Source organism: Megalops cyprinoides, chromosome 5 (assembly GCF_013368585.1).
Source record: "Megalops cyprinoides isolate fMegCyp1 chromosome 5, fMegCyp1.pri, whole genome shotgun sequence".
NCBI lineage: Eukaryota > Metazoa > Chordata > Actinopteri > Elopiformes > Megalopidae > Megalops > Megalops cyprinoides.
This window is the reverse complement of record NC_050587.1, coordinates 16,879,695-16,890,362: the sequence shown is the minus strand read 5'-3', so window position 1 is coordinate 16,890,362 and position 10,668 is coordinate 16,879,695. Positions and strand designations below refer to the sequence as shown.

Sequence of the window (10,668 nt, the reverse complement as noted above, 5' to 3'; positions counted from 1 at the left end):
TGTTTTTTTAAACGTGAGTTCTTGGGACATTAACAGGGCTGAGAGATGTGTTTCATTTGATCTTACTTGTCATACTCAAAATAATGCAGTGTAATCTGCATTGTTTGTGCCGACCATCTCTACGGCATCGTCAGTCCATTCCCTCGGGTGGTTTCACACAGGTTAGACCTGCGCGTTAGTTGTGCCTTTGGAACAGTAGAATGGAACGCACAGGCGTCTGCACGCCATCAAGCATGCGCGCCTTCTGACATAGGACACAATATGGCGTAGCGGAGAGAGGCGAACGGGGTTTGGGTTAAAAACGGAGGGTGACACAAAGGAAAAAAGTTTCACCGTGGTGGTGGAGAAGTTCTGCAAGCGGGAGATGGCCTCTTAAATTCAGATGAAAGTTTAGATCAGACCGCTGCCCTTGGGATTACGTGCGCTGAACCACAGAAAGGGTGAATGTTGTTTCAGGTAAGCGAGTTAAGCTATGTTAGCTAGCAAGCTACCTAGCTCGTCTTTTTGTCTGTTGCAAAGGCAGCTACCTGGGTATATTGCGTCCAAACACGGTGAGGATATCTGGGCAGCATACCGGCTAGCTCACCCAACGAGTACACACATACGATTAATGCAACTGTGATTTCCTTCAAGCGTTAGCTAGCTAACGTTATCTAGCTATGCAAGCAAACTAGCGTTAGGTACACCATACGCTTGTTTTGTAGCAAGTTCAAGCTAGCTAAACTGCTTAGCGAGTAAAGGCTCGACAGCTAGCTGGCTAACTATTTTGGGGCTCACTATTTTAACATTTTTACAAAGTAACGTTAGCCAAATTATGTAAACTAGATAGCTACCAAGGTAGACTAAGTTAACGTTATACTTTTACCTAACCAGCTGACAATAAACTGCGATCTTGTTGCAGCTGGTCAACCGGTTGGTTGTGAAGATAATGCTCATCCAAGAGATCGTCAAAATATAACTAGGTAGCTCTCCAACATTTTCTGGATTGAAACATTCCTACCCAGTAAACGATGAAATAACATTTCTGGGGAAGCGAATAAACGTAGTACTTGGATGGATGGCTAACGTTAGCCTCTAAGTTACCTGTTTTACAGCCGGGCATTTAGGTAGCTTGCTACCTACGGAAGCATTTAGCTGTGGTAGACTACCCGGCTTAGGGTACAAATATACTGCCTCGACAGGGACACGAGCTTACAACCCCCTGGTTCCAAGCCCTTTTCTTAAGCGAATTTCAGTATTGAAACGACTACCGCCTGTTGCTATGCAGGTCGGAGTAAATTCCAAAGAAAATTAGTCACAGTGCTGTTGACTGAAGAAGTTCTAAACTTCGGTAGAGCTTGAAGGGGCAACAACGAGTTAAACAACTGTTTACAACTTGATCTACTTTAAGTAATTGTCGCTTCTTAAAGTATCTTATCGTCGCCCAACAATTTACATGTGGTTTTAAAATTAAGTTGATTCAAATTATAGTACGAATGTTTTTGAGACATCACAAGCGGGGTAGGGAGTAGCCACATTTCTCTGAACAACAAGTAAATCCGATTTTTAAACTGAACATGTTCCCACGTGTCCTGCTCCCGCTTTTTATATAAATGAAACAAATTATTTCTTACTCATTGTCCATGTTTAGTGCTGCTTCTGGCATGTCTCTCGCTTATTGTTGCTGTGGAAAATTGCGATGTGAAAATGTGTGGAAAAATTACAGTTAGCAATTTAAGTAAAACTACGGGGTTATGATCTATTAGTATAATTTCAGGCAGTAGTTGTAATCATCAACGTTGCTTAATAAGAAGTAGATGGGTCACGTTGGTTGTGCACCATATTGATTCCTCCTTTGGTTAAGAGGCATGGTTTTATGGAGGCGGAGGGCAAAATTCATTGATTTTGAGGCATAATATTTTTTTGAAATTTAGCAGATAAAGAGAGAATTTGAGTTTTAAGTGAGGTTGCCAGAAAGACTTAAGTAAGTTTAACCAACAGTAAGGCATATTGTGAACTTTTCTCCTGCATTCAATAAATACTGCTACTGAAGATAAAAAAAAACACTTTTTGTGAAGTGCTCAGTTATTTTTTTATTACTATTGTGTCTATTCTGAAATTAGCAATATTAACTGAAAATCATGCTACTTTTAAATTCTCCTTATAGACAGATCACATTCCAAATACATAATTATATATGTATTTTATAAAATACAGCAGGGGCCTTTTCATGTGTATAGAATATCTAAATAGTGAGCACCTTGTTATTTGCATTCCAGGATGAACATATTGGTAGTTTAAAATGTAATCCTGTATAAAGTAGTGATTTCAACAATTTGAATCAAAATCAAAGAATAGTGAAAAATGAAAGTTGAAATTCAGGTCTGAACTGATAAAGAAGCAAACTAACTGGCACATTGAGGTATGTTTTATTGAACATAAATACGTCAAGTTATGCTGCATTGTACAGATATTTCGTCAAAGATGCATAGCTCATCTTTTACCAAATAAACACCTTTTTCCCTCTACTTACAATTAAATTTCCACGTTTTCAACTCAATCTTTGAGGCTCTTGGTAATAAGCCCATTCAATTCACAAGGAATGTTGTGAACTTTGTTAAAATGTAATTCATTTCAACATAGGCACAGTTCCAACAGAAGGGCAGTGTGAAAGCTTGAACAGTGGAGAAGTTACATTATCACAATGGCATATCTGACCTGTATGAGTGAATTTTGCACCCTCTCATTATGGTCTTCCATCCATTTAAATTCTAATTGGTTTAATGCATGATTTTAATCGTAGTGTTATTTAAAACTCCCATATTTTTGTGGATGCTGCATGTCAAGGATTTCCAGTTCAGGGACTTAACTTTGATCAGATCATTTTTGTGCCAGGCAAGTGAGGTCTCTTAGACAGGACATGTGTCATAGCTTTCTTTCTCTATAATGTCCCTGGCCTGTGATGAGCTTAACGGTAGCCACAAAGAAGAGATCTGATTTTTTTTTTTTTCTCCTTGTCCTTTCTTTGAAGAAAATCCTCTACAATTGTCTTGAAAACTTCCTCCCCACATCATAATGTAAAAGTATTTAAGCTGATTAGACAATAACCTGTGCTTGTTTCTGAAATATGCCTGTCTGAAATAATTTTATGTAAATTAACTAGTCCCTTTCAGCCACGAGAGAGAGAGGGTTGCTCAGACTGGCATAGGTGCCTGTTACCATAGAATGCAAAACTTAAGAAAAATTTTGGCTTATGGTGTGGCATACTAACTACCAGCAAGGTAGCAATCAGTGTGATAAAAAATATGAGAAAGAGACATTAGGGCAACACAGCCCGAAAGAGTGAACATTCCCCAAATCCTATAGCAAGTCTGTGTATGAGCTTTTAGCACCTTGTGTTTACATGTAGGAGACAAATGACTCCCATGTTCACTGTCTAGCTAGTGGATTTTTAACAGATTTTTCAGGTTCTTTTAGTTTTAATGTTGTCTGTATGCTTGGAGACTAGGGAATTTTCTGTTTAAAGTATTTTAAACATAAGACAGGCCAGAACATTTTTGTAGCATTTATGCCCAATGCCAAAGATGGCATTTATGTCATGTAATCTTTTTCTTGAAAGGACATTTCATGCTGCTGTGACAATATTGTTCTTTGCATTGCCAGTTGCATTCTTTCTGATGAAATGATTGTTAAACTTCATACCTTGGCACTGTGCAACTCTACATGGCGAAAACGATATGGTGTCAATGTGAAAGAAAAATTAAATGTGAAAAAGATACAATGAATTCCACTTAAATATTTTGCTGTAGAATGGACTTCAGAATATGCCGGATGAATCTAAAACAAAGCGCCACTGATACTTTTTTCCCTCAGTTGAAAACAGTTTAACAGCTGCCCCCCCAACACCCCCCCCTTGCCACACACGCACACCCCCGGTAGCAGGAGAAGAATGGGGCTTGCAACGAAGTGTCTGTTGAAAGTATTTCACAACCTTTAAATGTCTGTGTCCCGTTGCCAGGAACTTAAGCCCTGGACAGGATCCACAAAACATTTTCCCACATAAATTGGGAAACGTGTGAGAAATTTCAGAAAAGGACAACGACGCAAAGTGTAGTCAGCAAGGAGCTCTGCCAGTGCCTGCCTCTTCAGCCTTTCAGAAGCAGCCTTATTTGCATGAAAAAAGTTTATATTCAGGACATTTTTTTCTCTCTGATACAGGCAGTCCATTCAGGGTCTTGCATAAAAAGCTGCAGTACTTGAAGTATGATTTAACACTTAAAGAAGCTGTTTCATAGACACCTTTATTCATAGTTGGCTAAGGTTATAATTGAGAACTTGACAGCCCTTTAACTGAAACATTAAACACTGAAGCACTGCGTGAGAGGAAATTTTCTTCTTGAGGTTTCGGTAGCAATATAATTTCATTTTTAGACACAAGACAAATTTCCTTTAAAGGTCTGAGATAAAGTAGTATCCAGAATTTACATCAGTGGTACTGTAGTTAACATTCATCCTCTCTCTAAGATTGTATGTTTTTGCTGACTTACTGATGCATTTTAACATAAGCATTATTCCCAGAGCAAAGGCTAAAGCTTTTTTGGACTGGCACCTTCTTGAAACAGGGATCATAAGATTGTTTCAATTAAAGAGTAAACATCTTCCATTTGTACACATTTTTGAAAATGCATTTCTTAAACAAGCCAAGTTGCTGACTGTAATTTGACATTTACTCTGCTTACTTGTAACCCTACGGAACAAGAGTCAGTTATTCATGTTTTTCAGCCAGCTAACTGTGCAGTTAGGCTTTGTTTGCATTGTTTCCACTGACCCATTCACAGATATATCAGTCATACTCAAGTTGATAGTTTAAAGGATGGTTTATTTTAAGATTTAATTGTTATTGTTGCAGATTATGATGTTGGCAGTGTGAGGATGGGAAAAGAGAGGTGATGGTGACAAACATCGAATAGTGTTTCTTCAGAGGCATTGATTTTTCTTTGGGTGACGAACTGTAGTTGCATGGTCAAATAAATACCCCATCAGCAGCATTTGATTCTGACCATGAATAAGCGTTACAAAAATAGGCTACATCTGCCACACTGTACAGCCCTATTATAGAAAGAAATCGGGATGGCAAAGGGTCACCTTGGTCAAAATGTATAATTTGATATGTTCTATAAAATTTCCGAGGTATTACCTTTGTGAGTGAGAATAATGATTTGACAGCATAGTCAGGTCAGTCCAACCCCTTTCTGGATGCTGATTGTATTCTGGTGCTAAGGGAGCTCTGAACTTCTGCTGCACATCAATGATATAAAGTGGACATTTGCACCTTACTGACAGCTTTTAAGAAAATTTAAAGATGTAATGTAAAACAAAATGTACAAAATCAGTTGGGAATTAGGTACATCTTTCACTACATAATTCCCTGAGAAATGAACATGGGGCTGGACATGAGGATTGTACAGCTGAGATCTGGCATACAACAGTGCAGCTTATAAGGCATGGCCATATTCAAAATAATGGATAATTATCAATAACCTTTTGATTGATAACAAAACATTATGCGTTTATTCTACATCAAATTGCTTTTAAAATAGTGTATCGTTTCCCTGTTTACTCAGCACAATGCGCCTAGCCAAACTGCAGCTTTCATTGACGTACAGTTTAGAGGAGAACAGGACATTAAAGCCCATTTTCCTATAGTCTGTAGACTGTCTGGAATTAACAGGCCCATCCTTGAAAACTGTGAGGATCTGTGATTCTATTGTGAATCCTGATAGGCTATTCTGTATATGTATAACTCCATGTGTGGGGAAAAACTGAGTGTGAGTATAAGACCACATGAGTATCTGGTGAATGTAGCAGTAATTTCTTCTGTTCTATGGTACCCTGGACCTGTGTGGAAGAATACAAAAACAGAGGAGGTTTTTGCACTTTGCACCTGTCTGCTCCCAGTCTGATGACATTAGAGGTGACATTGCTGTTTGTTCTGCAGAGCTACCTCTTGGCATGCGCAAGGATATGCTCATGTGGTGGAAATGCAGTGCAGAGCATTCTCCAAGGTTCACTCACTGGGAATAAAAAAGTTATAAACAAAATCAGTTTCGCAAAAGGGTATTCGTTGTGGCAGTGCAGTGGGCTAACACATTAAAGTGTAGTCTTAAACCGAAAGAAGTTCTGCCCCTGAACAGAAATAGCAAGGCTTAAGGTTGTTTCGAAGATAAAATTGAAGAAAAAAATTTCACTTCTCTTGCTTATGAGTAATTGTCACCTTCAGATTTCCTCATGTGAATACAGAATAAGCCAGCCATTGATGTTCTTTCATACTGGACTTTGCAGCTTTGGTTATACAATAAAGGACTTGGATCTTTTTAAAGCATCATTTTAGCATCAAAATGCATAGGTCTTTGTTTTCAGTTGTTTGACTTTGGAAAAAAGGCTATCATTTGTGAAGTTTACTGAAGTTTGGAAAAGTCACACAAATACTCTGAGGTCCCTATAAAATTAAACATTAAACTTAACTTAAATAATGCATTCTACATTCTTTATTAAACTATGTTGATTTTTTTTTCAATGTCATGCCATACGGCAGCCCTTACAAATACTTGCAATGTTGACCCTGACTGTGTTTGATATCCTTATCAAGAAAATTAGATGGCATATGGATTACATGGAAAGCTGTATCACTCCACCCCTGGCAGGTTATAAGACTGTCATCTGAGGTTAAAGGTCAGTGCAAGAGACCATTCAGATAAGTGGTCGGTGAACTTGTGTGTATAATCAGTTGATTCATTAGGAATTTACACTGTCTTTGGAATGCAGACTCCCAGTGATGTTTTGCATTTATATCAGAGAAGGGGTCTCTGAATTTCCAGAATTTATGGAGTTTATTCCACTGTTTTTTTTTAGAGGAACTGCTCTGTTGATCTGTGTGTTGTTACTAAAGTAGAGTGAAAGTGATGTAAGCTGTGAGATTCAGCCACAGTTCTTAACTCTTCTTTTTTTTTTTGGGTCTGTTCTCTGTCCTTAAAAGCCTGCAGACCTGCTTATGACTATGAAATGCAAAGTCAACAAATGTTTGAATGTTTATTTCAGGTCCTTGCAGTCTCTAGGAAAGCAATCAATAAATGACTTGAAATAGTCATTTAAAAAGAGCTACTCTTTGCAATTTATGCAATTTATCGGGTATCTTTATCTTTGTCGGCTTTACATTCACACAGTCTCTCCGCCCTCACTGTTTTGGTCCTGTAACACGCGTATTAGTAATGTGCAATTGCTAGGGATGTAACGATATATTGAATTTCGTGATATCATGATAAAAAATGTCTCGATACCGTCGTGGGACTGTGACGAAATCTACCAGGATACTACATGGTTATTTCGCTAGTATAGCTGCATTCTACTATCTCTCCTTGTCGAAAATTGTATTGTTTTTGTTTTGCAATTGTACAAGGGGTGGTTTGCTCCTTAGGGCAGTCGGGCGATGCACCACCAAAGGGGGAAAGGGAGGGAATTTTTCTATCACATTCTACCACAATGTTACGCTAGCTGTGACTGTTCTAGACAGTTTGTCCTGCCTCTGAATATCATAGTCCAATCAGCGTCAAGTCGTGTCCGTGGAGTACCGCCCCTTTCGGGCGATTTCAGTCTGGTTGAAAATCGCCCAGAACTCTCTGATAGACTCTCATGTTGAGGCAGTTTTTTCATGGTGTTATCTTACCGTGAGTTTTTGGTATCATTACATCCCTAGCAACTACATTTGCATTTAAGATGCAATTGTGAATGTATGTTACTAGTCTGCAAATTCAAATGCAAGATTCCCTTTATGGCACAATCCATTGCTCCAGCCCATGTTAGCAGCACACACCGCACTAGCTAATGTTCCTGCTGTAGGTTAGTGAAACTTCTTGGGCATATGAAGACACTGTGGACAAATGTGTGACCCATAGTTTAGAATTCACTACACTCTAGGGCAGAGATTTGACTGTGGAAAGGTGCTGGAAGTAGGTGGGCACACAACTGCCTCCATCCATTTGCACTGCAAAATTTAGTAACAGGTAAGGAAATGGAGCTGAACTTACATGGTGAACGGTGCACTCTAATCCAAATCTATGTATTTTTGCAATTAACCTTCTGTGAATATACACTCCCATAACTTCCCAGCTTTGACTAAATGAAAGTCAATAACTACAGCTGCAGAGCACTCCATTTACAATGTACAGTACAGTTTTTGTGATTTCAGTCACTGTCTGAATAACATTGGTTTGTTTTTGCTGATGCATGGAATTTCATGAGTAGATTTTCCATTCTCTCACCACAGGCAGGGTACCTACTTGTCTGATAACATCTGGCACTTGGCTGCAGCTGTGATCTACAATATAGGCCTAGTTCTGATCTACCCAGATGTCCTAATCCACCACCTGCTTTAAAACCAAGAATCTCCCCCGGGCATTCATTCATTTTTTTTCCCTCTTCCCTCCTCCTTTCTGCTCACATGCGGCCATTGTATGAAAAATGGTCGTCTTCCCTTTGTTATGGGGAATTTGACCTCACAAGGAAAGAGTCTGTGCCTTCAGTGTGGACGGCATGAATGGTTGGTGTTCGCTAATGGAAGCGGAGGGCCATATCCACAGCCCAGGGCTGCTTCCCTTTCAGATGGGGCAGTTTGGGTAGCCGGTGTTTTTTTTTTTTTTTTTTTTTTCCCCTTCTTTTTTCTTTTTTTGGTTTTTTGGTGCGTCCGTGACGTGCCCTTGGAGCAGTCCGGACCGGTAGCCTGAGCACCAGTGATCTGCGAGAGCACGTACCCCCTCACCACTCCCACACACAGATTTAATTGACTATGGGAAGCAGCTGTGTAATCGGCTGGAAGCAGGCCAGTGCACATCGACCACTGCGCCATGTAGCAGGGTTGCCCCGGCGTCCGATTGGCCCAGAGCACGGCCATGTGACTGGAATGGCTGGATATGCCTGCGCTCTGACACAGTGAAGGGGAGGTGGAATGGAGGCTGACACTGGTATCGAAATGGGGTAGGTTTGCAGGTTTTAAAAGGGAAACAAAAAGGCTTGTTTCTTACCTAGCGGGGCTCACAGGCTCGGGAGCGATTTTACAGGGGCTGAAGCTGAAATAATTGCAAATGTATCTGAATGGCTGGGGCTGCACAGCTAAGCCTTTTGTTTTCATGGGTAGTGAATGAGGCATAGGGGAGGGTGTGGGGGGATGTGCCTGTATCTATGCTCTCTTTATCCACGGGAAGCAAGTGCTGTGGAAAAAGGATGCATTGTGCATGAGGGAGAAAAATGTGGCATATACTACAAGAAAAGGGAAGTGTGTTTAAGGCATATGATATTACTGGTGATATCTGTGTTAAGGTAGATTGGAGCTTGTCTGGTTACGCTTGGCCGGAGGGAGTGCTGAAACAAAGCAGACCTGGGATGTAACCATGTTGCCTTTTCACTGGAGGGCTGTTCAAATCACGGGCTATTTGTCCGTCCCTTTGTCCACAATAACGTCCTTAATCCCGGGCGAAATTGTGCTGCGGGGCGTTCGCGTCTGCGGGCTGCCGCGACTGAATGCGAATAAGTGGTTGCCTACTGTGTCTTTGTGGTGTCAGAGAAGCGCCGTGGCCGGTTTGCAGCTGACTGCAGGGGTTTTCGGTCAGGGGCTGGCTGCTGTGGAACCGGCTGTGCACATCGCCCTCTTTGCTGGGCGCAGATCTTAATTTGAAAGGGCTTTGGGGTTTTTTGTGACAGGATGGAAACCTTTTTAAGCAGGGGAGTGCGTCGGTGGGGCAGTGGCACAGAAGTAGCAGTAGGGTGTTGACAGATCATTTGCACTGGACAAACGCCACCTGTCTTGTTTTTCACCTACTGTAAAAGAAAAAAATCCTAAAACTGTAATGCTGTACCCGGATTAGCTATTTTTGGGGAGTCTTGATAAATTATTTATGAAATGGTCCTTCTCCTCAATGTCGTTCTCATTCTCTCTCCCTCAAACCCTTTTGTTGGCAGAAATGTTGACTCTTCAAATGCTCCAGATGACAGTTTGCTTTTTAAATTATGTTGGTTTTAAGATGTTTGTCATTGTTTTGAAAGGATATATTAGCTCCGCCTATATAATGGACTAGCTGTGTCTTCTTGGCCGTGTCTTTAATGCAGTCACTGTGTTTCACCTAGTTCAGTGATGCAGCTGGTCACACTTCTGGATCAATTTTTATCATCACACAGCTGACCTCAGCTAACATGCCTTCAGAATGAGCCCATGAATCTTAATGACAGTTGAATGAAATAACGGTGATTTTTCTGTCAGTTCAGTATGCCATCTATGACATCTCTTTAGGGCGAAATTAGAGTTAAAGCAGTGAAATTGGGTCAGTATGTTTTAAGGCAGAAATGCTGATGTTCCTCTTGTTTCCCCACAAAAATTCAACATTGAATATGTAGAATTCACTATGCTGTATTTCAGTGTTATCTGCGGTTAAGCCTAAACGCCACTGCAGTAAAACGGCTTAATCGCATGTAGCAGCTGGTGTGGGAATTCTTAACAGTGCTTAATGGCTAAGAGAGAAATAGCATTATATATGCATGTGTCTGCATTTTTGAAAGTGTACTTATTGCCCAATGTCATGTTTGTCTGTCGTTCTGGGATCTCATTGGCAGCCTCTATATACAGAAGGGGGTGTGCCCATC

General features: G+C 40.4%; 1 protein-coding gene across 3 annotated transcripts in view; it reads left to right on the top strand.

Annotated features, from left to right (window-relative positions):
* The first annotated feature begins 244 nt into the window (after positions 1-244).
* apc (APC regulator of WNT signaling pathway) overlaps positions 245-10,668 on the top strand; it is a 43,251-nt gene continuing 32,827 nt past the window's right edge. For 2 of the 3 annotated variants that reach the window (XM_036528293.1, XM_036528291.1), the window contains exon 1: positions 8,938-9,009. The gene's annotated coding sequence lies outside the window, so the exon portion shown is untranslated. Of the gene's footprint in view, positions 457-8,937; positions 9,010-10,668 lie in introns of those variants that run through there. The other variant, XM_036528292.1, reaches the window with a different exon arrangement.